At 44.9% G+C, this 22546-nt stretch overlaps 1 protein-coding gene and 1 pseudogene across 2 annotated transcripts in view; one reads left to right on the plus strand and one right to left on the minus strand.

Moving 5' to 3' along the window:
- Positions 1–22546, minus strand: part of LOC146425427 (transportin-1-like) — a 145596-nt gene that overhangs the window by 116615 nt on the left and 6435 nt on the right. For both annotated transcript variants that reach the window (XM_085041578.1, XM_085041580.1), the window contains exon 2: positions 133–280. The gene's annotated coding sequence lies outside the window, so the exon portion shown is untranslated. The remainder of the gene's footprint in view (positions 1–132; positions 281–22546) is intronic.
- Positions 6061–9039, plus strand: LOC146425428 (uncharacterized; annotated as a pseudogene).

Here is a 22546-nt window from a genome sequence, read left to right on the forward strand (position 1 = left end):
GGAAGGAAGGGAGGGAGGGAGGGATGGAGGAAGGGAGAAAAGAAGGTAGGGGGGAAGCAAGCAAGCTAGCTAGCTACGTGACGCCTGGCCTGCTCTCACCCGAGCCCGGACCCACAGAAGGACAGCACTAACCTGTTCCAGTACACGGACTGAGTCACGGCGAATTTGCAATCTGGCCCTAAGAGCCGCCTCGCGTCCTCCTGGGTCCTAGCGCCGCGCACGCCCCGCCCGCCAGCGCCGCCGTCAGCCTTTCCCCAGTGCGTTCCACACTGTCAGGAGCCTGGGGGCGACAAAAGGCGAGCCCCACAATTCCGGGCGGCGAAAAATGGGGCGCCTCCTCCACAGCCTTTCCCCCCCACCACCCGAAACCAGAGAGAACGCTTCAGCAGCCCCGACAGGCAAAGGGCGAAGCAGAGCCTCAGCCCGGCCTCCTCAGGACAGCTGCGGCCGCGCACCCACAGCACCTGTCAGCGACCTAGGAGGCTGCAGCCCACGACGAAGAAGTGAGGATGCGAATGCAGACCGAGGAGTTAAGAACGTGGTACCTGCTTTGCCGTCTGCTTTACTTCTATATAATTTAGTTTAATGATGGATAGATTTCATAAGTTCTCAATTTCATGTGTAAAGAGGGAATAAGACCAACTACACAAGAAGGGGGGAAAGAAACTATTTTGAATACCTAGTGTATCTTATCCTTAGCCTCAAAATACACCAGAGGAAATCTCAGGTCAAAATTAGAAATTTTTGTGTATATAGAATAGAATAGTTCGGTTGGAAGGGACCTACGATGGTTTTATGAAAAAAAATCTTCACAGAAAGTGTGGTCAAGCATTGGAACAGGCTGCCCAGGGAAGCGGTAGAGTCATCATCCCTGGAGGGATTTAAAATACATTTAAAATACATTTTAAATACATTTGCATTACGTACATAATATATATATATATCTCATACATATGCTACTGGGCAAAATAAGAATGTACACTGATTAAAACCAGTCTAAAATATGAAAAAAACCAGTACTTATCCTTTTACAATCTTATTTTTAGTCATTGTTTTTGTAATCATCCTGCTAACATCCCTTTTTAAGTGAAAACTTTCTGCTTCCTCTCCTGCAGCGCAGTACTAAATATGAGTGCCACACACATGCTGCACATCACAGCCTTTATAACTGTTCAGAGGCACCGAGGACAGGAAACATTAGTGGTTCCCAAGTGTGGCCCCGGTAATGTTGATTGGTTCCTAATCTCACCTCCCCAATGCTTTCAATTAAATCCATATTTAAGTTACAGTCAGTTGTCCAGTCTCATGCGCTAAGAAGTGTCCCAGAGACAAGTGTTTCCAGGTGCTAAGAAGTGTCATGGAGGTGCTAAGAACTGTCCTGGGAGAGTAAAGGCTTGTCACCAGTTAGTAGGAAAGGATGGGCACAAAGGTTTATAGGAAATTTTTGTGAGTAGTCCCTCCAGTACAGAAAAGTGTCAAGCAAAGAATCTGGCCTAGCCAGACTCAGGCCATTAAAGCCTATGCTCGTGGCTTACGACCATATGGGCAGGAGAGTTCTCTGTAGTGATGCTTGCACAGATGGAGCAGATGAAAGGTGAGGTCCAGCAAATCAAGGAAGTGCTAATTCGGGTCTCATTACCCTAACTGCTGCCTTGCAAGCCAGGCTGTAGAAATGTGCTGATCTTTGAGACTTTTGGACCACTATCAAATTTGGTTGAAATTGATTAGAGCTTCAAAAGTTACTATTCAGAAATAACAACACAAATATTACATCTGTCAAATTTTATCAGGAAACCAAGTGCACTTGAGAAAAAGAAGATTAAATATGGAAAACAAGAACCAGAAAGGAAGGTTGAGAGACAGAACAGATAAAAGCAGGAAGAGAATCGGGCCATGGATCCATACCTAAGAAAAACTGACATAGGTTTTCTTTCCATTAACATGACAAGAATTAAATCTCAATAAGATATTCCTGCAGTGGGAGAGAAAAAAGCCTATGAATCAGAGTATGAATGTGAGCCTCTACTATTAGTGGGGACATCAAAAAGCTTAAGAAAATTACCCTCCAGGGTAGGTTCCTCCTTAGGCTACATACAGGATCCTTTACCACTGGGAACTACTCAGCATGTCTAGAAATCAAAACAGGTACCTGTCCTGGTTCCGGCCAAGATCAGCAGGAGGGCGTGTGGCCAAGACATTGTGTTATTCATTACCACCTTACATCATTGCTAGAAGTAGGGAAAAGAGACACTATCAACTTCTGAGAAGGGCGTTCCTTTCAAATGGAACAAAGCATGGAGGGGTGGGGAACCCATCAGCCATTGTTCATTGTCTCGGGGTCTATGGTAGATATTTTTGCATGTGAATCATTCTCTTTTTGCATACTTTAATTATTAACATTGTTGCTGTTACTTTTCAGGTTTTTATCTCATTGCTGTTTCCAGTAAATTGTTCATATCTCAACCTGTGACCTTTGCCTTTTGTGCCTCTAATTCTCCTCTCCAGCCACCTGCAGGGGGAAGGGAGAGAAGGGGGGAAAGAGGGGGGAGGAAGTGAGCAGCAGTGTGGTTTGGAAAGTCTTGGTGTGAGAACTAAATTGGGGAGTACCATTCCTAAACCATGGCAACCTTATTTGGTGCCCAATGTGCAGCACAAAGGGTTGAGATAATAACAACAGATCTGACCAGAGAAGGTTGGAAACAAATTTGATCTAACCATTTGTTGTATTAGGTGCAGAGCCGCTGGTCACAATGTTGCTTGGTCTGTTCATGTGGGTGTGGTGCCTAACCCTGTGTATATTCCCATATATGCTCCTCATGGTTCTCTTTTTCAGAGCAGGGAGAGGGATCAGGGTTGCTTTGTTGCTGTACTGTGGGATATCAGTTTATGACATGATAGCATCAAGTGCAATGAGGGTCATTTGGGATGTGTATTCAGTGTTGCTCTCCTGTCTGAGTGTAATGTGTTGGCTGTGAAGGTTGCAGCCATCGAGATCTTTAGATATCAGTTAATGGGAGACAATTAAGAGAAGTTAAGCTGAATCGCCCCTAGCAAGGGCTGAGGCTGATTGCAAGACCAAGACTATGTTTACCTTAATCATGGGGTGATTAGCAGGAGGGATTGGGAATGATGAAGGCGATCATCTCTTACAAGTTCTTGTAACGGCTAAAGTTATACTTTGTAACAGTATAAAACCATGATGTTTCTGTTCAATAAATAGGACTTTGCATGAACCAGGGTGAGTACCCAAATACAACGCCGACATTGCTCTCCTGCCCTGGCCTTGGGTGCTACCTTTGGGAGTCCATTAATAATCATACCCAGTCTCTGGCGGGAACAGAGGAGGATGATTTTCCCCAGTCTTTCACCCCCTTTTCCACCTTCAGGCCTGTTACAACAGCTTTTGGGAATTTTGAATTCCCTTTGGATGTTAAGGAAAGCATGTTCTTGTTGCTAAGTCTGACAGGTCTCCTCAGTGCAGTCAACACCATGTTTAGAGTTAAGAAAGAGGTTTCTAGGATCTGCCCTGAGGGCGGATTTTTTGGGGAAATTCTCTGCTTCAATGGTTTGGAAGTTCAGCCTTGAACAACTACAGGATCCTGATAAAGTGACAGAATATTTGCAAGGAGAATGCTGTGGCAACTCCAGATAGGAACAACTTATTGCATTGTGCTGGGCCCTGACTACTATTTACTGGACACTGCTCGTCACTAGACAACACCCTCAGAGAGAGGAGGAGGAAAGCAGACCAACAGGCACTGTGGCCACTCAAACTGCAGCTGAACCAGAGGAACCACCCATATCGGTGGCAGTTGCCTCTATACAGAAGAAGAAATCCAAGGCCAAATCATTTTCCATAGAGGGATGAAGAGGAAGCAGGGCCCTCAGAAAAGGAGGAAGCAGTAGGGCCAGAGATAATCACCCAATCCCTATCCCCAGGTGAGAAAAGAGTAGTCAAATAGAAAATCCAAATCTATTTGCACTTCAGCCATCCTTGTTTCTTTGAGCTTTTGCCCCTTCCACCAGCACGGCGCCTTGTGGATTCCCTTAATTTTATCAAGATTAAAGGGGGCAAAAGGAATCCTTTTGCCATTGAGCACAAGAAATCGCTAGTAATATTAATGACTTATGAGAAGTAATTTGTATAACCACTCCTATCCTGGGGAATGTAATGAATATTCATGAATTTTACATATAACACTGTGCCTTTGGGGTACTGAGGTGTGTGTGTTTGGTGGAAACAATTCCCACACATCCGGTGCACGGAATAAAGCAAATACCCACTTCTCTGACTTGGTCTCTGAAGTGTCTCTGAGCTCGATTGGGGCGAATCACAGGTGAGCTGCAAGATATGCAAAAAGATTTCAGCTGCCAGTTGGGTGAGCCCCTACTGACCTGGCTGCTCCAATGCTGGGATATTGTGGCCCATGATATGAAACTAGATGGTAGTGAAGCCAAGAAACTGGGATCCCTGCCCCAGGATGTGGGCATCAACAAGGAGATTGGAAAGATGACAGAAGCTCTCATCCTCTAGAGTTGACTCCTGTCAAGTGTGAAAGTTATTCTCTCAAGGATGATCTAATAGTGCACCCAAGCAGGTGGAAAGCCATGGAGAAAGGTATTCAGTACCTGACATAATTAGCTGTGCTGGAGGTAATCTATAGGGATTTGAATAATAAGCAGTCCCCTGTAGATCCAGACGAGGTCAAGTGTACACAATCCATGTGGCAGAAGTTTGTACGAAGTACGTCATCATCATATGCCAATTCATTGGCATTGGTGTCAATGAAAGAAGGAAAACTAACATTGATTCAGGTGACTACCCAACTCCAGCAATATGAAGATCATCTTTTTTCCTCCCTCTTAACCTGAACCTTGCCTGTGGAAAGGCTGTCCAAGATTGTGGACAGATTTGAAAAACCAAGGCAAGTTAAAGAGGAAATGTCCCATGCCCCACCAGTTGGGACCAGAGTCTCTGCTATTAGGAGCAAGCACCCTGCTGCATGAGAGAGTCAATGCAAACCACAAGGTAACCTGTGGTTTAACCTCTGTGACCACAGAGAGGACATGATGAAGTAGGATGGAAAACCCACCTCTGCCCAGAAGCATAGGTACATGAGTTGAGAGGAAGAACAACCACCACAGGAAAATCTTCAAGGATAAATGCAACTCCAGTTTCCAGTTGGCAAGTCCTCAGACAGAACAAAAGGCTGATGTCACTTCTGATCCTCTTGAAGGAACCTCCAGGTCATACCTACAAGAAGTGAGCAACAAGTACCATGACCAGAACTAGAGGGGCCCTGCCTGCAGCCAGGTGGAGGAAAGGGACAATCGGATCTATTGGACTGTATTGATCCAATGGCCTGGCACATCAGACCCACACGGCTTTAGTTAACACCAGCGCACAATGTACCCTGATGCCATTAAGATATGTAGGAGTAAAATCCATCTCTATTTTTGGAGTGATGGGGTGTATTGGATCTGGCTGAGCTGGAGTTCATTTCCCCACAGCAGCCCTCACAGTGCTGTGCTTTGCATTGGTAGCTAGAAAAGTGTAGATAACAGCAGTGTTTTGGCTACTGCTGAGTAGCACTGGCACAACATCAGCACTCTCAACATTCTCCCCCCCATCAAGGGGCTGGTAGCAGGCAAGATCCTGGGAGGGGACACAACCAGGCCAGCTGACCTAAATTAACCAAAGGGATATTCCATACCATATGACATCAGCTCAGATATAAAACCTAAGGGAGGGAGGAAGAATGGGGGGCATTTGTTATTTTACAATCTTTGCCTTCCAGAGAAACTGCTACACATGCTGAAGCCCTGCTTCCTGAGAAGTGCCTGAACATTGCTCACCAATGGGAAGTAGAGATTAATTTTTTTCCCCTTTGCTTATGCATGTGAAAACTTTTTTTTTTTCTTTACTTAACTGCCTTATCTCAACCTACTCTTTGTTCTCCATCTTATTTTCTCTCCCATCTTGCTGGGAAAAGGAGTGATAGAGCGGCTTGGTGGATACCTGGCACTTAGCCAAGGTCAACCCACTGCAGTTTGGGAACACATTAATAGAAACGCATGTTCTGTGCTTTTCCCTGGCATTGATAGCCTTGTTATGCTGGGGGAGCTGTCTTCTGGGGACAATGAGGGAATACACCTCACTCTCCCTGTCTGAGATTGATGCAAATTGTTTTATAATGCAGGCTCCTATGGTCTTTGCTCATCCTTATGATAGTTGTTTAATACTGTTAATATTATTAACTAATACTGTTGGTACACTATGGAGTTCAGAGAATCTGGCATCATCCTGGTGTGAGAGAAAACAAACTTTAGTCGAAGAGATATTGAAATCTGCCTTGAGGCATCCTTTTACTCTGTGGCAGGGTGTGTGACAGGATTTGCACAGGTTCCTAGGGAAGTTATCACCTCCTATTACCTGGGACTTTAAACCTGAATAGGTAATCAACTCTGACAAACTGACGCATCACCTGATAGAAGGGTGCCTTGCCTATCCCAATGAAAACATGCAGCTTCTCACCCTGTACTGGGGTCTGGTCTGTGCCTACCGAGCCACAGCTCAGTACTCTCAGAGAACTGTAGTTGAGGCAGGAACCCAAACTGCATTTGAGGACACTATGGCTGAGATAGGGACTCAAACCACAGCAACTACAGTAATTGCCCCAGTAGTGAAAACAAAAAAAAATGGACAAGGCAAGTAAAAGGCTCATACCATCGATTAGTAATGGAAGAAGAAGAAGGAAAAGAAGGACAAGGAGAAGGAGGAGAAGCAGGTCCTTCAACAAAGAAATTGAAAGGGGTGAGGCAAATCAAACAGGAAACCGAAGTTACTCAGTCCCTGACCTCATCAGAACTTCGAGACTTGCGAAAAAATTACAGCCGCCAGCCAGGTGAGCAGATTTATGCCTAGCTGCTTCGATGCTGGGATAACGGGGCCAACAGTCAGCAGTTACAAGGTCATGAAGCCCAACAGCTGGGATCCATTGCTAGAGACTGGGGAATTGAGAGAGGAATGGGAAAAGAAGGAATGTGCAGCCTCTGGAGACGGGTCCTCTCAAGCATGAGGGCAAGATATCCATTTAAGGAAGATCTTGTGAACTCCCCAGGGAAGTGGACCACTGCAGATGAAGGTATCCAGTACTTGAGAGAAGCAGCAGTGCGGGAAGTCATCTATAGTAATCTAAAGAGGGATAATGTACTTAAAGATCCAGAGGATGTCCCTTGCACAATGGCCATGAGGAGGAAGATGGTTCAAAGCACCCCTGCATCATATTCCAGCATCTTGGTAGCAATGTATTACCCTCAAATGGATACACCAACTGTAGAGATGGCATCCTCCTGGTTCCAAAACATAGAAGAAACTCTGGGTACTTCCACATCCCTACAGGCCAGCAACTCAGCTTTTAGGGGCAGCCCAAGAGATCAGTCCTCTCCTGCCCTGGCCAGAGGGAAAGGAAGCTCCAAGCGCAAATCACATGGCGAACTCTGGCTCTTTCTGCGTGACCAGGGGGAGGACATGAGGAAGCAGGATGGTGAACCCACCTTTAAGCTGGAAGCCTGTGTCTGTGAACTGAAAGAGAAGAGAGCTGTTGAGAAGGGATCACCCAGGAAGACTGTCAGTGTAGTTGTGTTGCTATTTCGAGACAGGAACAACACATAAAGACATGACTCCAGGCCAAGTAGAAAGGAAGGCATAAGCATCGTTTATTACTACAAAGTCTCTTTTATACTATTTTCTAGCATTTGTGCCATAAAGCTATTGGTTCTACCCTGTTATTGTACAGCATCATTGGAGGGCTATTCCTAGCACGCATATTCTGTGAACAACAGACTCCCTTTTGCAGGTGTTGCATTCCAAGTTGTTTTCCTGGTCATTGTTTTGGTTTCATGCTTCTGTTTCTCACGGGCACGAAGCTGCTTGTCAATGTCTGTGAGCAAAGGCAGGCTAGTTGTCAGTTCCCACATAGTTGTCGCAGAGAGACAAGAAGGCAATCAGCAATCTCCCAGACATAAAATAACTTAAATTACCTCCTTTGATCCTGGTGAGGGGACTTCTGGTCTGGCATCACAAAGGTCAGACAGTGAATACTCTGACCAGGAACAGGAATAGAGAGTCCCTGCCTTTGGCCAGGAGGAGGAAAGGGATGACTGGGTATACTGGACTGTGTGGATTCAATGGCCTGGCACATCAGATCCACAGAAGTATAAAGCTTTAGTAGACACTGGCGCACAGTGTACACTGATGCCATCAAGGCACTGGAGTGCAGAACCCATCTGGATCTCTGAAGTGACAGGGGGATGCCAGAAGTTGTTTGTATTGGAGGCTGAGGGGAGTTAACAGAGAAAAAGTGGGAAAAGCACCCAATTGTGACTGGCCCAGAGGCCCCTTGTATCCTTGGCATCGACTACCTCAGGAGAGGGTACTTCAAGGATCCAAAGGGGTATTGATGGGCTTTTGGTGTAGCTACTGTGAATATAGAGAAGATCAGTTATCCACCCTGCCTGGCTTCTCAGAAGATCCCTTCATTGTGGGATTAATGCAAGTTGAAGACCAGCAAGTGGCAATTGCTACCAGGACAGTGCACCGGTGGCAATATCGCACCGAGTCTATGTAATTCCCATCCTTAAGCTGATTCATCGACTGGAGAGCCAAGGAGTGATCAGCAGGACCCTCCTCACCCTTTAACATCCCCATATGGCCAGTATGAAAGTCTAATGGAGAATGGAGGCTGACAGTAGACTATTGGGGCCTGAATGAAGTCATGCCACCTCTGAGTGCTGCTGTACTGGGCATGTTGGAACTTCAGTATGAGCTGCAGTCACAGGCAGCCAAATGGTGCCCCAGTTGATATCACTAATGCATTTTTCTCAATCCATCTGGCAGCAGAATGTAGGCCACAGTTTGCTTTCACTTGGAGGGGCATCCAGTACACCTGGAATCAACTGCCCCAGGGGTGGAAACACAGCCCCACTATTTGCCATGGACTGATCCAGATTGCACTGGAACAGGGTGAAGCTCTGGAACACCTGAAATACATTGATGATATCATTGTGTGGGGCAGAAGACGTTTTTGAGAAAGGGAAGAAAATAATCCAAATTCTTCTGAAAGCTGGTCTTGCCATAAAACAAAGTAAGGTAAAGGGACCTGCACTGGACATCAAGTTCTTGGGTGTCAAATGGCAGGATAGACACCATCATGTGCCTACAAAGGTGGTTAACAAAATAGCAACTATGTTTCCCCTGGCTAACAAGAAGGAAACACAAGCTTTTCTATGCCTTGTGGGGTTCTGGAGAATGCATATTCCAGGTTATAGTCAGCTTGTGAGGTCTTCTTCTAGTGACCTGGAAGAAGAACCATTTTGAGTGGGGCCTTGAACAACAACAGGCCTTTGAGCAGATCAAACAGGAAATAGCTCATGCAGTAGCTCTTGGGCCTGTTATGACAGGACCAGCCATGTAAAATATACTCTACACTGCAGCTGGGGAGCAGGGTCTGACCTGGAGCCTCTGGCAAGGGACCTCAGGAAAAACCCAAAGTTTACCATTAGGGTTTTGGAGCCAGGATAACTGAGGATCAGAAGCCCACTATACTGCAACTGAAAAAGAGATATTAGCAGCCTATGAGGGGGCTCGAGCTGCCTCAGAAGTTGTTGGGACAGAAGCATGTCTCCTCCTGGCACCACGACTGCCCGTGCTACACTGGATGTTCAAAGGAAACAGCCCCTCCATACATCATGCAACCAGCACTGCATGGAGTAAGTGGGTAGCATTGATTACATAATAAGCCCCAATGGGAAAACCCAATTTTCTCAGGAACCCTGGTAGAGATTATGAACTGGCCAGAAGGCAGAGATTTTGGAGCATTGTCTGAGAGGGTGACTCATGCCCAAAAAGCACCACCATATAACGAGTTATCAGAAAACAAGAGGTTATGCTTTATTTACTGATGGATCCTGCCATGTAGTTGGAAACCATCGGAGGTGGAAAGCTGCTGTGTGGAGTTCCACACGACGAGTCATGGAGGCTGCTGAAGGGGAAGGTGAGTCAAGCCAATTTACAGAAGTGAAAGCCATCCAAGTAGCCCCAAAGATTGCTGAATGACAAAAGTGGCCTATACTCTATACCGACTCCTGGATGGTGGCTAATTCCCTATGGGGGTTGCTGCAGCAATGGAAGACCAATTGGCAACACTGGGGTAAATCCATCTGGGTGCTGCATTGTGGCAGGACATTGCTGCACGGGTAGAAAACATGACTCTGAAGATACACCATGTAGATGCTCAGGTGTCCAAAGGTCATGCCACTGAAGAACATCACAACAATGAACAGGTAGATACGGCTGCTAAGACTGGAATAGCGCAGGTAGGCTTAGACTAGGAGCGGAAGGGTGAGCTATTTATAGCCCAATGGGCCCATGAAACATCAGGACCATCTAGGAAGAGATGCAACATACAGATGGGCTTGTGATCAAGGGGTGGGTCTGACCATGGAGGCCATCACACAGGTTATTCATGAATGTGAAATGTGCTGCAATCAAGTGAGCCACCTGGACTTCAGCAAAGCCTTTGACACTATCTCACACAGCATACTCCTGAAAAAGCTGTCAGCCCACGGCTTTGACAAGTACACTCTTCACTGGGTTAAGAAGTGGCTGGACAGCTGGGCCCAGAGAGTGGTGGTAAATGGTGTTGCATCCAGTTGGCAGCCAGTCACTAATAGCATCCCCCAGGGATCAGTGTTGGGCCCAGTTCTGTTTAATATCTTTATTGATGATCTGGATGAGGGGATTGAGTCCACCATCAGCAAATTTGCAGATGACACCAAGTTGGGTGTGAGTGTCAATCTGCTGGAGGGTAGGATGTGGAGTTACAAGATATAGGTAGCAGAGCAACAGGCCTTGAAAGCCAAAGTGACCTTCTGTCTCTCATCTGGAAGAAACCCTGGGACCAGTAAAAAACATCCTGGTGACAGGGGAAGTGGAAAGAGTGCATTGTGGGCCTGTGAACTGCTGGACCTGTCAGAAGTGAGAAACACCGTTTGTTACCTTAATAGGTATTGTTTACCTGTTGCCATAAAAGGTAATGTTTTGAAACACGATAGTTAATTGGAGCACTTTCTAGTGTAGAGTTATTTCCTGTTTGTGTTGTAGTATATAAGGAATTATCACTGTGCAATAAACATCTTTGCTCACCACCATCTTGTGAAGCCCATGCCCTTAAAAAACACCGCAGTAGGAGGGTTCTGCAGAGGAACCTGGACAGGCTGGATAGATGGGCCAAACCCAATGATATGAGGTTTAACAAGTCCAAGTGCCAGGTCCTGCACTTTGGTCACAACAACCCCCTGCAGCATTACAGGTTGGGGACAGAGTGGCTGGACAGCAGCCAGGCAGAAAGGGACCTGAGGGTACTGATTGACAGAAGACTGAACATGAGCCAGCAGTGTGCCCACATGGTCAAGAAGACCAATGGCATCCTGGCCTGGACCAGGAATAGTGTGGCCAGAAGGACTAGGGAAATGATTCTTCCCCTTTACTCGGCATTGGTGAGGCTGCACCTTGAGTACTGTGTTCAGTTCTGGGCCCCCCAATTTAGGAAGGATGTTGAGATGCTCGAACACATCCAGAGAAGGGCAACAAGGCTGGTGAAGGGTCTGGAACACAAGTCCTATGAGGAGTGGCTGAAGGAGCTGGGGTTTAGCCCAGAGAAAAGGAGGCTCAGGGGAGGCCTTATCACACTGTACAACTACCTGAAAGTAGGTTGTAGCCAAGTGGGGGTCGATCTCTTCTCCCAGGCAACCAGTGACAGGACAAGAGGACACAGTCTTAAGCTGTGCCAGGGGAGGTTTAGGCTGGACATTAGGAAGAAGTTCTTCAGAGAGAGTGATTTGGCATTGGAATGGGCTGCCCAGTGAGGTGGCAGAGTCACTGTCCCAGGAGATGTTTAAGAAAAGACTGGATGTGGCACTTAGTCGCATGGTCTAGTTGACAAAGTGGTGTTAGGTCACAGGTTGGACTCAGTGATCTCAAAGGTCTTTTCCAACCTAGTTGATTCATGATTCTGTAAAATCTCCTTGGAATAGAGGGTGATGGCTGGGTTTCTGATATGGCGAGGCCTGGCAAAGTGACTACATAGGACCACTGCCACAAACAGAACATGCCAAAGCAAGAGCTACATACTCATCATGGTAGAGGCAAAGACTGCCTGGCTGGAAAAACACCCTGTAAACCATGCCACTGCTTGGAACACTATCTTAGGCCTTGAGAGACACATTTTGTGGTGACATGGTACTCCAGAGAAAATTGAGTCAGACAATGGGACTCATTTTCAAAATAACCTTATAAACTCTTGGGCAAAGAAACATGGTATTGAGTGGATATATCCCATCCCTTATCACCCAAAAGCCTCTGGAAATATTGAGAGGTATAATGGATTGTTGAAGACTATGTTAAGAGCATTAGGTAATGGGGCATGGAAGCACTGGGATACAAATTTAGCAGAAGCCAGTTGGCTGGTCAACACTAGGGGATCTGCTAACTGCCCTGGTCCTGCCCACACAAAACCCCTACACACTGTGGGAGAAGATAATGTCCCCATACTATGCATATGGAAGTGGCTGGAGAAGTTGGAGTGGATTGCTCCTCCCATGAGAAATGGTAAACCCATTTGTGGGATTGTCTTTGCCCAAGGACCAGGGTTTACTTGGTGGGTAATGCAGAAGGATGGGGAGACCTGGTGTGTGCCTCAAGGAGATTTAACCTTGGGGGAAAAATAATCTGAGTTTTATGTTGCAGGAAGTAAAGTAGCAGGGATGACATGAACTGATGAAAAATGAATTTTGTGAGGAGCAAGGAGAATGCAATGACAACCCAAGCCGGGCTGGTGTCGGTGCACAATGATCAATTGTGCTGCTTCTCCTGTCCTGACCACCCATCCTGATGCACTGGAGCCCAAGTCATGGATCTGGAGGGATGGAGGAAGCCCATGAAAAGGGAAAATAATATCTATCTGTGAAAGGAGAGGGGATAGTAGTTAATGAAAATGTACAAATTTCTATGTGGGATACAGAGATGGTTTAAGGATGTAGTTTAAGTTGTATGTGTAGGTAAGAAGGGATTCCAGTAATGAGAAGTAAATACAAAGGATAAGTTAGACAATAAATATATGTATATATATATATGTAAACAATTATGTGGGTTCTGAGTATGATGCAAACACTATGAAATAAGGGGTAGAGATTGTATTGGGTCCTGCTGAGCTGGAGTTCACTTCCCTCTAGCAGCCCTCACAGGGCTGTCCTTTGCATTAGGAGCTGGAAAGGTTTTGATAACACAGCAGTGTTTTGGCTACTGCTGAACAGCACTGGCATGGCATCAGCGCTGTCTCTCAACATTCCCTCCCCATCAAGGGGCTAGGGGTAGGCAAGATCCTGGGTGGGGACACAACTAGACCAGCTGACACAAACTGACCAAAGGGTATTCCATACCATATGACGTCAACTCAGATATAAAAGCTAAGGGAGAGAGGAGGAACTGGGGAGCATTTGTTATTCTACAGTGTTTACCTTCTGGAGCAACTGCTATGCATGCTGAAGCCCTGCTTCCTGGGAAGCATCCGAATATTGCTTGCTAATGTGAAGTAGAGAATAAACCTTTTTTTCCCTTTGCTTATGCTTATGCAAACTTTCACTTCTTTTGCTTTAGTAAACTGCCTTATCTCAACCTACTAGTTGTTTTCCATCTTATTTTCTCTCCCCTGTTTCACTGGGGAGTGATAGAGCAGCTTGGTGGGCACCTGGCTTCCAGCCAAGGTCAACTCACTAAACTACTATAGGTCACATTTTCAAGGGGAGCCTATTGATGAAGTCTTCTTGCTCCAGCTACAGGAGGCATTGCACTTGCAGGCTCTTGTCCTACTGAGGGACTTCACCCTGACATCTGCTGGGAAATGAGCACAGAGAGCTGTAGGCAATCCAAGAGACTCCTGGAATGCATGGAAGATAACTTCTTGAACCAAGTAATAGACAACCCTATGTCGCTGTTGAGCCGCTAGCAGAGAAAAGGACCCAAGTTCTCAGTGTGGCAAGAAAGAGAAAGTTTATTATTTTGATTTCAATATATATAAACTTTTCAGAGGTCGCCCAGATTGGTCAGCCAGAAACCTCCCCCTAGGCCTGATTGGCCAGGCCTGAACTGTCCAAATCTCGAGACACTGTTTTAAAAACATCCAAACTTTATCTTTGTTTATAAAACACAGCGGAATGTTCTCACGAGAAAGACCTGTGCTAGCCACAGCCCTACCAGAGGGGATGCGATATTGGATCTGATGGTGATGCCTGATTTGTCCTTTCTTTTTATACCCTTTTTATACATTTTTATACCCTTTCCTTTTCCTTGTACCCTTCACAAACAATCCTTGTACCTTAGCACTACATGTTTATAACCCTTGTAGTCTGATATTTAGCTTAGTTTGGGGGTTCTCTGGGGGGGAAGACAAAACATCCCTACTATCTCAAAACTAGAGGCTCCAACCTTGAACAGAGCCTCCTCTCTGGAACATGTTTTTGTAAACTAGGCTGTAGTCCTACTTGGGGGGGGATAATTAGAATGGGGGACAATTACCTCATTTATTAAGTTTCTTATTGGGGGATTTTAGGTAGATATGCTAATTTGTGAGGTCCACAAAATTGTATATGTGTTGTACATGGGGGTGCTCCTTGGCATGTTTCCACCTTTGATGAGGGTGCACCTGGGATCCTATTAAAACCAAGGTAATACCTTTTTTCCCCTATTCTGCTGTGTCTGCCTCATATTTTTACCAGCTTTAAGGCATCAATGGTCACCAATGTAAGCAAACTAATTGGGGATGTCACGACTGGAGGCAGCCTGGGCTGCAGTGTTCATGCACTGGTGGAGTTCGCAGTCCTGAGGGACAAGGGTCAGGTAAGGAGGAAAGTTAGGCCCCTGAACTTTAGGAAAGCAAACTTCCAGCTCTTCAAGGAGATAGTCAATAGGATCCCCTGGGAGACTGCCCTCAGGGTCAAGGGAGCAGAACAGAGCTAGCAGATTTTTAAGGACATCTTCCATGGAGTGAAAGACCTAGTAATCCCTAGGCACAAGATATCAGGCAAGGAAAGCAAGAGACCAGCATGGCTGAGTAGGGACCTAGTGGTCAAACTAAAGAGCAAGAAGTTAATGCAGAAGCAGTGGAAGAAGAGACAGGTACAATCAGAAGAGTCAAGGGATGCAGTCCACTTGTGAAGGGATGTAGTGAGGAAGGCCAAGGCAAACCTGGAGCTGAACTCTGAAAGGGACACAAAGAATAACAAGGAAGGGCTTCTACAAGTACATCAGCCAGAAAAGGAAGGCCAAAAAAAGTTTACTCTCCTCCCAGTAAACAAGGCCAGCAAACTGGTAACTACAGACAAGGAGAAGGCTGAGATACTCAACAACTTTTGCCTCAGTCTTCAACTGCAACCTCTCTTCCCACACCTCTCGAATGGATGGACAGCACAATGGGGACTGGGGAAGCAATGTCCCTCCAACTGTAAGTGAAGATCAGGTTCATGACCACCTGAAGAACCTTAACATACATAAGTCTATGGGATCTGATGAGATGCATCCTAAAGTCCTGAGGGAACTGGCTGATGGAGTTACCAAGCCACTCTCCATGAAAAGTCATGGCTTCCCCTCTGTGTGTGGGAAGATCATGGAACAGATCCTCCTAGAAGCTCTGCTAAGGCACATGGAAGACAGGGAGGTGATATGGGACAGCCAGCATGGCTTCACCAAGGGCAAAACCTGCCTCACCAACCTAGTGGCCTTCTATGATGGAATGACTACATCAGTAGACAAGGGAAGGGCTATGGAAGTCATTTATCTGGACTTCTGTAAAGCCTTTGACATGGAGCCCCACAACATCCATCTCTCTAAATTGGAGAGAGATGGATTTGATGGATGGACTGTTTGGTGGATGAAGAATTTGTTAGACAGTCACATCCAGAGGGTAGTGATCAATGGCTCAGAGTCCCAATGGACATCAGTGACAAGTGGCGTCCCTCAGGGATCCATATTGGGACTAGTGCTATTCAACATCTTCATCAATGACATAGAGGGATTGAGTGCACCCTCAGCAAGTTTGCAGATGACACCAAGCTGAGTAGTGCAATTGACACACCTGAAGGATGGGATGCCATCCAGAGGGACCTGGACAAGCTCAAGAAGTGGGCCCATGGGAACCTCATCAGGTTCAACAAGGCCAAGTGCAAGGTACTGCACCTGGGATGGGGCAACTCCCAGTATCAATACAGGCTGGAGGATGAATGGATCAAGAGCAGACCCGAGGAGAAGGACTTGGGAGTGCTGGTGGATGAGAGGCTGGACGTGAACTGGCAATATGCACTGGCAGCTCAGAAAAGCAATCATATCCTGGGCTGCATTCAAAGCAGCATGGCCAGCAGGTCGAGGGAGGGGATTCTGCCCCTCTGCTCGAGACCCCTCTGGGAATACTGCATCCAGCTCTGGGGCCCTCAACACAGGAAGGACATGGACCTGTTGGAGCAAGTCCACAGGAGGCCACCAAGTTGATTAGAGGGCTGGAGCACCCCTCCTATGAGGAAAGGCTGAGGGAGTTTGGGTTGTTGAGCCTGGGAAGAGAAAGCTTCAGAGTGACCTTATTGCAGCCTTCAAGTACCTAAAGGGGCTACAAGAGAGTGGGAGAAGGACTTTTGACAAGGGCATGGAGTGATAGGACAAGGAGGAATGGCTTCAAAATGAAAGAAGGTAGGTTTAGATTGGAGATTAGGAAGAAATTCTTTACTGTGGATGTCCCATCCCTGGAAGCATTCAAGGGCAGGCTGGATGGGGCATTGAACAACCTGGTCTAGTGAAAGGTGTGCTTGCCCATGTGGGGGAGGTTGGAACTATATGATCTTTAAGGTCCCTTCCAACCCAAACCTTTCTATGATTCTATGCACTTACAGTGTCTGGTTAAAAAAAAAAAAAAGTAATGCATGACAATATAATTCTTACCATGTTCTTAGTTTTTACTCTCTTCACTCATTTCTACCACTGGTTTTTGAAAAAGCAGTCTTACATTTATAATACCAGCTTTGAAGCAGTATTGAACCAGCGTAAAGGAATGCAAGCAATGCACAAAGTAAAGCTATGTTACATTTTCTACACAGAGAGATTGTTGTTGTGTAGATGAGCAATGAGGTAAAATTTCTTGTTAATTAATGCAGCCCTAAACAACAGAATGTCATTACATGCACTACCAGTTCCCATAGCAACTATTTTATCTCATTTTATTTCAAATGCAGCATTTTATATGATGCCTAAAGATTTTTGCTTTATATCTGTAGCTTTATAGATTTTAATACATAGCTGTATAATTTCTAACTCTCTGTCACTTTAGCATAGTAGCTGCACTTTCCCACATATTATGCTAGCTTCTTGGAATTCTGTTTAGTCTTGCTTTTTAGGCTAGCAAGGACACTTTGTTTTCCACTAGAACTTAGAAGACATAATAAAAAAGCCCCTGGAATAACTCCAATGGGGCAGAACCCAGGGGGAAATTACCTAACCAACTGCTCTTCTAATTGGAAAATGTTTGCTAGTTATACTAATTACCTGATGTTATAAAATTGTACAAATCTAATTCCGGGTGTGGTTTTCTCCATATTGTGTACCTGAAAGCTTTCAAGTAAAGGCTTGCTTTTATATTGTCATTTTAACAATGTTTGGAAAAGTTCTGTGTTTTTTCCAAAGCAACATATGCCAGATGAAGAAATGTTAAAAACCAAAAATTAAATTTAAAGTAATTATTAATTCAGTTTAGAAAATCCACATAAACCTAAGGAATTTGAACACGTAGAAATATAATTCAATTAGGAATTTCATTGTGATTTTTACTTGAGTTGTAAGTTTTCAATATTCTAGGCATTTACATACTCTAATGTAGGTTTGTGAAAGATATCAGAATTGTATTTGAATCAGAGAGGATCCCTAGCTGTGATTACTTTATAGTCTAAATAGCTAGAGATGTTAAATAATTTCCTTAAAATGTGACTAATAATGCAACTAATAAAGAACAAATGTTTCAAAGTTTTTAAAGGTTTTTTTTCCTTCCCCAAAGGTAAAAGAAATGTAAATAGTGGGGGAAATGTAATTTAAAATAATTAAATTTACCTTAAATGCACAGGTCATTTAAGAACTTTAGGGCTATTTTAATAAAAAACCTGTTGCAAATACTTTTACTATCTCCACTAAACAAATTTGCTGGCATTTCACACATCATCTTTGTGTTAAAATAATAGCGCAACCACTACATGAAACTTAAAGCTATGAAGAGCTGAAACCACACTGACAGATTAAATAATCTGTAGACAAGAGAACAAATTATTGTCTCGGTCCTATATAACAGTTGTTATATATTATCATGATGCAGAATCTAGGCTTTTTTCCCTGCTAGTGATTCTACAGTCTTCACCTCAAGGCTAAATTTACTGACCAGCAGCATCACAACATACTTTCTGCCCTTTCTCAGATTTTATGTAGAAATTTTCCTTTGGTGCAATGCTCACAAATGCCTCGTGTCTCATAGTTCTCATTCTCCTTCTATCTGCCTCTTGTAGAACATTTATCTTTTATTTTATAATTAATTTGTAAGCCATATGCAAAAAAGACTGTTGCTTTTTTACACTTGCCTAATGTGTTAGAGCTTTAATTCAGATGTGGAGCTTCTGGGCACTACTGCAATTTAAATATTAACTAAAAAATATACTCAATTGCAAAAAGGCTTGGGCTATTTTCTGCATGACATGGCAGCCAATCTTTTTCTTTTAGTTTTTGGAGGCTTTATTTTTCTCTTTTTTAAATCTTTTAAATCACCTTCAATAATAATTTTGAGAATTTGAAAATGCACTAGATTAAAAATTACACCACTCAATTAAAAAACTCTTGTAAAACTTGGTCTTATCATCATAGCATACCAACACAATATCAACATTTTAGGAGACTCCCTTCTGAAGGGAACAGAAGGTATATATATGCAGATCAGACCCACTCCTTAAGGAAGTCTGCTGCCTTCCTGGGGCATTAAAGATGTGAAGAGAAAGCTTCCTACCTGGTGCAGCCCTCAGATTATTATCCAGTATTGATTGTTCAGGTAGGCAGGAATGAGGTTGCAACAAGAAGTCTGAGGGCAATCAAGAGAGACTTCAGGGCACTGAGACTACTGGTTAAGGGATCAGGGGCACAAGTAGTGTTCTCCTCTATCCTTCCAGTCACAAGGAATGATGAAGGAAGAATCAGGAAGAGCCAGCAGCTCAATACCTGGCACCAAGTGTGGTATCACTGGGAGAACTTTAGGGTTCTTGATCATGAGTCAGTCTATACAACACCAGGCCTGCTGGGTTCACCTGTCTCAAAGGGAGAAAAGGATCTTTGCCCAGGAGTTAGCAGGGCTCATTGAAAGAGCTTTAAACTATATTAGAAGGAGGAAAGGGATAAAACCAGGTTTGCTACAGATAAGCTGGGGGAAGGGATGGGGGGAGGCATGTGACTGAGGGGTATGCTAGCGAGGTCCTTTGCTCTGCCATCTCAGTGGAGGTAGGGAATGGAGATCTATGAGGCAGCAAAGACACAGGGGTGATTGATTCATCAGAAACTATGCAAGTGCCTGAAAATAATCACATGGGAATGAGGGCTTCTCCCCCTAAAAAGATGGCTAGATCAATAGCCCAACTGAAGTGCATCTACACCAATGCATGTGATGCCCATCGACAAGGTTGGCCAAAAGGAGAATCTGGGGAACAACAGGCCTGTCAGCCTGACCTCAGTGCCAGGGAAGATCACAGAGCAGATTATCTTGAGTGCCATCATTCAACACGTACAGGACACACAGGGGATCAGGCCCAGCTAGCGTGAGTTTAAAAAAGGCAGGTCCTGCTTGACGAACCTGATCTTCCATGACCAGGTGACCCACCTAGTGGATGAGGGAAAGGCTGGGGATATAGTCTATCAGCTTCAGTAAAGCCTTTGACACTGTCTCCCACAGCATTCTCCTGCAGAAGCTGCAGCCCATGGCTTGAATGGGAATACTCTTTGCTAGGTAAAAATCTGGCTGGATGGCCAGGCCTAGAGAGTGGTGGTGAACAGTGCTACATGTAGCTGGGGCCAGTCGCTGGTGGGGTTCCCCAGGGCTCAGTATTGGGGTCAGTTCTGTTAAATATCTTTATTGATGATCTTGATGAGGGGATTGAGTGCACCCTCAGTAAGTTTGCAGACAACACCAAGCTGAGCTGGAAAAAGAGGTTGTAGTCAGGTAGAGGGTTGATCTGTTCTCTCAAGCAACAAGTGAAAGGACAAGAGGAAACAGCCTCAAGTTACACCAGGGAAGGTTTAGACTGAATATTAGGAAAAAGGGTTATCAAGCATTGGAACAGGCTACCCAGGAAAGTGGTTGAGTCACCAGCCCTGGAAGGATTTAAAGACGTGTAGATGTGACGCTAAGGGACACAGTTTAGTGGTGAGCTTGACAGTGTTAGGTTTACAGTTGAACTTGATGATCTTAAAAGGTCTTTTCCAACTTAAATGAATCCATGATTCTAAGAAAATTGTTAAGACCAACACTGAGTTTTAGGATTTCTTCAGAATTTCAAAATTGAACTTTGAAGTGTAACTGAGGAAAGCAGAGTTCAGTCTCACACATACTTATGACTAAATTAGCACAATATCAAAGGGCATCTGTGTAATAACCAGTTTTCCCTAATATACACTTACCTAGTGTAAACAGGACACTTAGACTTTACTCAAGTTAAAAAAATAAATAAAATTGCTTGCCTTTATTCAGGTTTTTCCAGATGCAATGCTGCAGTAACTTCATCTATACAAAAGTGTGACAACAGTGTTATGAATTTTATTATCTTAAATTAATATCATCTTATGAAGGACCCAATGATTAAATTGCAATGAAAACATTACACTGTATATGACCACTTTGTTCAATTTCCTTTGAACTTGAGGTATCTCTTGTAATCTGCACAGAAGATGCTACAAGGGATGTTCCAGAGCTCAAAAGCACATACTATAGCATATTTTCAAGAATTTATTCTAATAGATGTCATGTTTTATCACAGATATCAAATTCCTCTATACTGGGTGTGTTGGTTTTGCTTGGCCCAGGTTTTTTTTTGGGGGGCAGGGCACAAAGATGGCTCCTGTGTGAAGCTTCTGGAAGCTTCCACCATGTCCAGCAGAGCCAATCCCTGATGGCTCTGAATGATGGACATGCTGCTGGCCACGGCTGGGCCAATTAGAGATGTTGGTTACGCCTCTATGATAACATAATTAAGAAGAAAATCAAAACAAAGGCACACACAGTTTTTCTTAGCCAGAGAAGAGGAGGAGGTGAGAATATGTAAGGCAAACAACATGGAGACACCAAGATCAGTGGAGAAGGAGGGGGAAGAGGTGCTCCAGGCACCGGAGCCGAATTTCCTCCACAAGCCGTGGTGAAGACCACGGTGAAGCAGGCTGTCCCCCTGCAGCCCATGGGATCCATGGGGAATGCAGAGATCCACTTGCAGCCCGTGGGGGAGGTGCCCACGCCAGAGGAGGTGGATGCCTAGAGGAGGCTGTGTTCCAGTAGAAGACCCAGTCGAGAGAGAGGGCCCCTGCTTCCAGGCTGGAGCAGCCTGTCCTTGGAGTACTGCACCCCGTGGATGAGTGACCCATGCTGCAGCAGTTTTGGGAGGACTGTCTGCCCATGGGAGGAGACTCACGTTGTAGCAGTTTTGGGACTGCTGCTCATGAGATTTGGACCCACGCTGGAGAATTGTTTCCCGTGGGAGGGACCCCAAGGCACAGCAGGGGAAGGACTCCTCTCCCTGAGCAGTGGAAGAAGATCCTGGTGACGAACTGATGGAAACCCCACACCCCGCCCCACTGCGCTGTTAGTGGGAAGGGAGGGGTTGGGGGAAGAAAGTGTGTCTTTAAGGGTTTATTTTACTTCTCATTATCCTCCGCCGTCTCTGTTAGTAATAAATTCACTGTGCGCCTCTAAGTTGAGCCTGTTTTGCCCTTGGAGTGTTTTTCTCCCAGTCTTTATCTCGACTCATGACCGCTTCGTTAATTTTTTTTTCACTCTCATCTGCCCAGCTGTGGCAGGGGAGAACAAGCGAGCAGCTGTTGCGGGTGCCAGGGTCAAACCACGACACTAAGTAACTCCTGAAATGAACATCTCACTTCCTTATTTATCACTTTATCACCAAATCTCTCAATTCTAACACCTCATGATTTCTGCTATTAACCTTAGATAAAACAAGAGCAGGAAAAAAAACTGGATGAAAAATAGAAATTAATTCTCACTGCTGCCAAATGGATAAATCTTATTTTCTGTTATTGTTTCTATTATTGTTTTCCCTACATGTAAAAATCTAAGTATCATCTGTTTCTTGTGAAAATAGTAACTCCGAAAATTAATAACTCACAGGCCAGCTTTTAAAATTTCTATCATAGTATAAGCTCAAC

Source organism: Lichenostomus cassidix, chromosome W (assembly GCF_008360975.1).
Source record: "Lichenostomus cassidix isolate B80296 chromosome W, HeHo_3.0, whole genome shotgun sequence".
Classification (NCBI taxonomy): domain Eukaryota; kingdom Metazoa; phylum Chordata; class Aves; order Passeriformes; family Meliphagidae; genus Lichenostomus; species Lichenostomus cassidix.